Source organism: Nematolebias whitei, chromosome 20, assembly GCF_014905685.2.
Source record: "Nematolebias whitei isolate Nwh7 chromosome 20, NemWhi1, whole genome shotgun sequence".
In the NCBI taxonomy this organism is placed as follows: domain Eukaryota; kingdom Metazoa; phylum Chordata; class Actinopteri; order Cyprinodontiformes; family Rivulidae; genus Nematolebias; species Nematolebias whitei.
In genome coordinates this window covers 2,915,057-2,920,624 of record NC_056517.1, presented here as the reverse complement: position 1 = coordinate 2,920,624, position 5,568 = coordinate 2,915,057, and the positions used below count along the sequence as shown (strand labels likewise).

The window sequence follows — 5,568 nt, the reverse complement described above, 5'->3', positions numbered from 1 at the left end:
AGCATGCCTTTAAACAAATGGTTAAATGTTGCCAATATTTGCTATATTGTATTTAGTATTACTACAACTATTACAGCTAAGGTTCTCAAAATAGAGATACATAGCTGTAAAGTTTTATTTTTTAAAAAAAGTTTGTTTGAACCATGCCTTTAAACAATGTCTAAGTAAAATACTAAATATTAGTATGTCCTTTTTTTGCAGTCTGTGAGGAACATTGAAGGAAAGGACGTCAGTCTCCTCGTTGTTGGTGACCCTGCATACCCGCTGTTGGACTGGCTCATCAAAGGATACCCAAACTCTCCTCGTCTGACTCCTCAACAAGAGTCATTTAATGTTTACCTTAGCTCAGTCAGGGTGGGCGTAGAGATGACCTTCGGGTTGCTGAAGTCACGGTGGAGAGTTCTTCTAAAAAGAAGTGACTTTCATTTCACCTTTGCTCCAAAAATGATTGCCACCTGTTGTGCACTCCACAACTTCTGCCAGAGGGAGAGGGATTATGGCAACAGCAACTGGTTGGAAGAGGCACGTGACCGTGCAAACAACTACCCTCAGCCTAACCAGCCAGCGAATCTTCAGTGTAGTGTTGGTGGAAACGGTGCAAGAGAGGCACTGACTGCATATATGTCCAAGTTTCCACTCCGTACAGGCCATCTGCATTAAAGGGGCTTTTTAAATATACAATATATACTTGTCATGTATGTGTTCAGATGCAGCTAACATTTGTATAAATATATTATAACAAAACGGCAAATAATACTAGTGTACATCGGAGCTCTTTAATGGACCAAACATTTTAATAAATTCTTGTAAACATTTTATATTGCTTGTTGGCACTGTGTGAAATGTGTTTCATTCTCAGTGCAATTTGAGGTAGCCTACATCACAAAAACATAAAAATTATACATTCAAAAAGTTTGTGCAAAACAGACAATGTGCACAGATCATCACATCTTGTAATGAAAACAGAAAAAAACATTCTTTGGTCATTTAAAACTACAGTAACGTGCAATTCAACAGTAACTTCTTTATCAACTCATCCTGTACTTTCAGAATTACAATATCAAAAAATATCTATATCTATCTATCTATATCTATATATATATATAATATGAAACCTTAGCTGCTGCTCAAATAAACTTTTTTTTAACTTTAGCTTAGGTCATGGAGGTGGTAATCCGAGTTGTAGCTTGGGTTCTGAGGAAATTGAGCAGACCGGCTTTGACCTGGGTATTGATGCTGAGGGTAGGGAGGAACTGGAGATCTTCCCTGTGGAGGTGGGGTCATTTGAGTCATGATGGACTTTAATCCATCAAAACATTGCCTCACTACGCGCTCAGTTGAGAGTGTGTTTTCTTCTAAGAACCTTACAAACAACCTTTCTTCTCTTTGCTGCCATCGTTCCTGTTGTTCTTCTATCCATTTGTTCTGGGACTCTTGCATCTTCTGGTAGAAGGATTGCTGTTCGGTGGCCCAAGTCTGCATGGCCCTTGCATAACCAGAGTTCCCTCGTGGTCCTGCAATGATGTAAAACACTATTACTTGCTTGGATGCAGTACTAACATAATCTCTCTAAACACTGTATAAACATTTGTTACTGTTTTTGTCATCTGGAACACACAACTTACTCTTCCTTGATGTCCTCGTCTGTTGAAAGTTTCTTGGACTGTTGTTTGTTGTGTGCTGCTGTCAGCTGCTTCATCAAAGCTGGACTCATCATCTGAAAAAGAAAAAAATAAAGTCTAACTGGTCCCCTGGTATGTTGAAATTTGTTAGGTTAATTATCTGGTTAGTTGGGGTAGTGTTATAATCCACAATATAGGTCTCATGTTCTCTACTGTGTACAATCCTTGGAGGTATAATTATGCTAGCCCTAAAGCTACTCTTGTTTCTTATTATAATTACATTTTAACATATTTGTTGTATCCCAATTACACCAAGTAATACAGTACAGAGGGTTAATGTGGCTTGAAGAGTATCTTACCGGAAAGGATGCTTTGTTCCGGATTTGCATCGGGGCTGTAGTCCTCAGATTCCTCCTCATAACCTTGGTCCACACCGCTGCCTGTCGTGTTGGCCAGTGGCCGATCTCTCATCAGTTCGTCCATCAACATGTAAAATGAAAAAGTGATGGGGTCGGAGCCACTTCTCCCGTTCTTGTTTTTAGCTTGGTAGTACTTAGCTTTCAAGCTCTTCCAGCGATTTTTTATTTGCTCAATTGTTCGATGGATTCCGGCTTCTTCCAGTTTTTCATGCACTTGCTTAAATAACTCCGTGTTCCTACACTTTCGACCGTCAAGGCGTTCGATAATTTTGAGTTCTTTTAACGTTTCGATTAGAAATGTTGTATCGCTCACCGACCAGTTCTGCTTCCCCGCCATGTTAGCATCTACACATTAGCCAGGCGGAAAAGGAAACGCGTAGAGGTACGCGCCGCACATGCGCAGTCAGGTCATTTTTTCACCATCAGATAAAAACGAACAGATCAAGTGTTTACATGCGCACCGATCGGGCTACGGATCGGCGTAAACCCCCGTTTCGATCTGATCACAAATTATAACGGATCGCGCCGAATACACAAAAAATAACCCGAACGGAGCGTTTACATGACACACTTTTGTTCCGACCGGCCATCTGATCCGGTTACTTTTGTCCATGTAAACATACCCACTGATGACAGGTTGGTGGCGCTATGTAGAATTATCCGTGCCACTGATGACAACTTTATTTTATTTTGTTAATTTTATCACTTTTGACAGGTTCGTGGTGCTAGAGAGCACTTGTGAATGGTGCGTGACCACTCTGGGACTGTTCGTGCCCATAGATAGCCATACATTGTTTAGAGGCCTCCCCAAAGCATTTGTCATGTTGGCGCAGATTGAGCACGTACTGGACGGGCAAGAAACGTTCAGGGCATAAAATGGCAGATTACGCAAAGGAAGTACGTCTTAGGCGTGACCACATGGTACAGGTAAATTTGAGCCCTCATAGGAGCGCAAGTACATCGCTACGCTATAGCGGTCACACCGTCATACATTTGTCACATCCGTGCCCGAATTTCTTGTGTTGTGGGGATGCCCCATTCCCTTAGGACTCTACAAACCGGATTCCAAAAAAGTTGGGACACTAAACAGATTGTGAATAAAAACTGAATGCAATGACGTGGAGATGACAAATGTCAATATTTTATTCGTAATATAACATAGATGACAGATCAAAAGTTTAATCTGAGTAAATGTAACATTTTAAAGGAAAAATATGTTGATTCAAAATTTCACAGTGTCAACAAATCCCAAAAAAGTTGGGACAAGTAGCAATAAGTGGCTGGAAAAAGGAAATTGAACATATAACGAATAGCTGGAAGACCAATTAACACTAATTAGGTCAATTGACAACATGATTGGGTATAGAAGCCAAGATGGCAAGAGGAACACCAATTCTACCATTGTTGCGCAGAAACATAGTGCAGCAATACCAGAATGGTGTTACCCAACATAAAATAGCAAATACTTTTAAGTTATCATCATCAACAGTGCAAAACATCATCAAAAGATTCAGAGAATTTAGAACAATCGTTGTGCGTAAGGGTCAAGGCCATAAAACTCTACTGGATGCTCGTGATCTACGGGCCCTTAAACGTCACTGTACCTCAAACAGGAATGTCACTGTCAAGGAAACAACAGAATGGGCTCAGGAATACTTCCAGAAAGTGTTGTCAGTGAACACAATTTACCGTGCCATCCGCTGTTGCCAGCTGAAACTCTACAGTGCAAAGAAGAAATCATTTCTAAACAAGCTCAGATGTTTGCACTGGGCCAGGGGTCATTTAAAATGGAGTGTGGCAAAATGGAAGACTGTTCTGTGGTCAGATGAGTCATGATTTGAAGTTCTTTATGGAACACTGGGACACCATGTCATCCAGACCAGAGAGGACAAGGATAGCCCAAGTTGTTATCAACGCTCCGTTCAGAAGCCTGCATCACTGATGGTATGGGGTTGCATGAGCGCTTGTGGCATGGGCAGCTTGCATGTCTGGAAAGGCACCATTAATGCAGAGAACTATGTTCAGGTTCTAGAACAACATATGCTCCCATCAAGACATCATCTCTTTCAGGGAAGACCCTGCATTTTCCAACACGATAATGCCAGACCACATTCTGCAACAATCACAATATCATGGCTACATAGGAGAAGGATCCGGGTACTGAAATGGCCAGCCTGCAGTCCAGATCATTCACCTATAGAGAACATTTGGCGCATCATAAAGAGGAAGGTGTGACAAAGAAGGTCCAAGACAATTGAACAGTTAGAGGCCTGTATTAGACATGAATGGGAGATCATTCCTATTTCTAAACTTGAGAAACTGGTCTCCTCTGTCCCCAAACATCTGCTGAGTGTTGTAAGAAGAAGGGGTGATGCCACACAGTGGTAAAAATTGACTTGTCCCAAGTTTTTGGGGATTTGTTGACGCCATGAAATTTGGAAACAACAGATTTTTCCCTTAAAATGATACATTCTCTCTGTTTAAACTTTTGATCTGTGATTTGTGTTCTACTCTGAATAAAATATTAGATGTTGGCACCTCCACATCATTGCATTCAGTTATTATTCACAATTTGTTTTGTGTCCCAACTTTTTTGGAATCTGGTTTGTAGATCTTTACTTTCGGCCTACTCTCAGGAGTCTATATACTAGCTCCCTACATTAGAAAGTGATCTGATCACTTCTGACGATTTCCTTGATTTTAGTTTTACTTGTTCACCTCCCAAAGTCTCCTTTAATTATTGGAATAGATGTACAATCTCAATAATGTATAAATAACTTTCTCACAGTTATGTCAACAGAACTAATTTTGGTGATAATTAGTGATACTTCCCCGTGTTTCTGTAGTACGAAGGCCAGTCCAAGAATCACATGCAGTCGTTCGGTCCATCCCAATGTGTCGGCCCTCACTCACTTCGAATTTGTTATAGGAGATTCGAGGGTAACCCTCTCAGTTGGGTCATGATGATCAGTCACCAGTGACAATGGGCTGGCCCGACAGACTGGCAGTGATCCCACTTCTGACAACAAATATTGTTGTGGAAATCTAAATAAAACTTGCACAGTAACACGTGAATTAATAAAAGATGTCCAAAAATGCTCTTTAAATATGTTTATTGCAATAAGCATATACCAGCACCAATCATACAGAATGCTTTTTCACACAGCCTGCTAGAGTGGTGCAAATGACAAGAAGTCCAATCCCACTTTATAGCTCTTTCGCATGTGATTCAAGAAAGACCAGAAAAATAGGTAATGAATAAAAGCCATTGTGCCCCTGTGTTTTCTGATATCTGGAGCAGACTGTTTATGTATTCCGTTCTGTTTAGATTAAAACAAAAACCTAGTTAGACAAGACATGAATTTTATATTTAAGATAAAGTAGAAACATTTTCTATAACACTCTTCTACCAGTTCACACAGACCCAACAGGTCTATGTGATTGAACACCTTCAGTGTGTCCGAAGCTGCCTAAGCTTTTGTGGCTGCACAGATCAACCAATCATCCAAGTAGGGCAGGATCTTCAA

The 5,568-nt window shown here is 40.6% G+C and overlaps 1 long non-coding RNA gene across 1 annotated transcript; it reads right to left on the bottom strand.

The window, feature by feature from the left end:
* Positions 1 to 1,163: 1,163 nt before the first annotated feature.
* Positions 1,164 to 2,009, bottom strand: LOC119426481. The gene is made up of 3 exons (XR_005187620.1): positions 1,982 to 2,009; positions 1,626 to 1,717; positions 1,164 to 1,514 (listed from the first exon to the last, which is right to left on the bottom strand). It is a non-coding gene; the product is annotated as an uncharacterized LOC119426481 (long non-coding RNA).
* Positions 2,010 to 5,568: the final 3,559 nt, after the last annotated feature.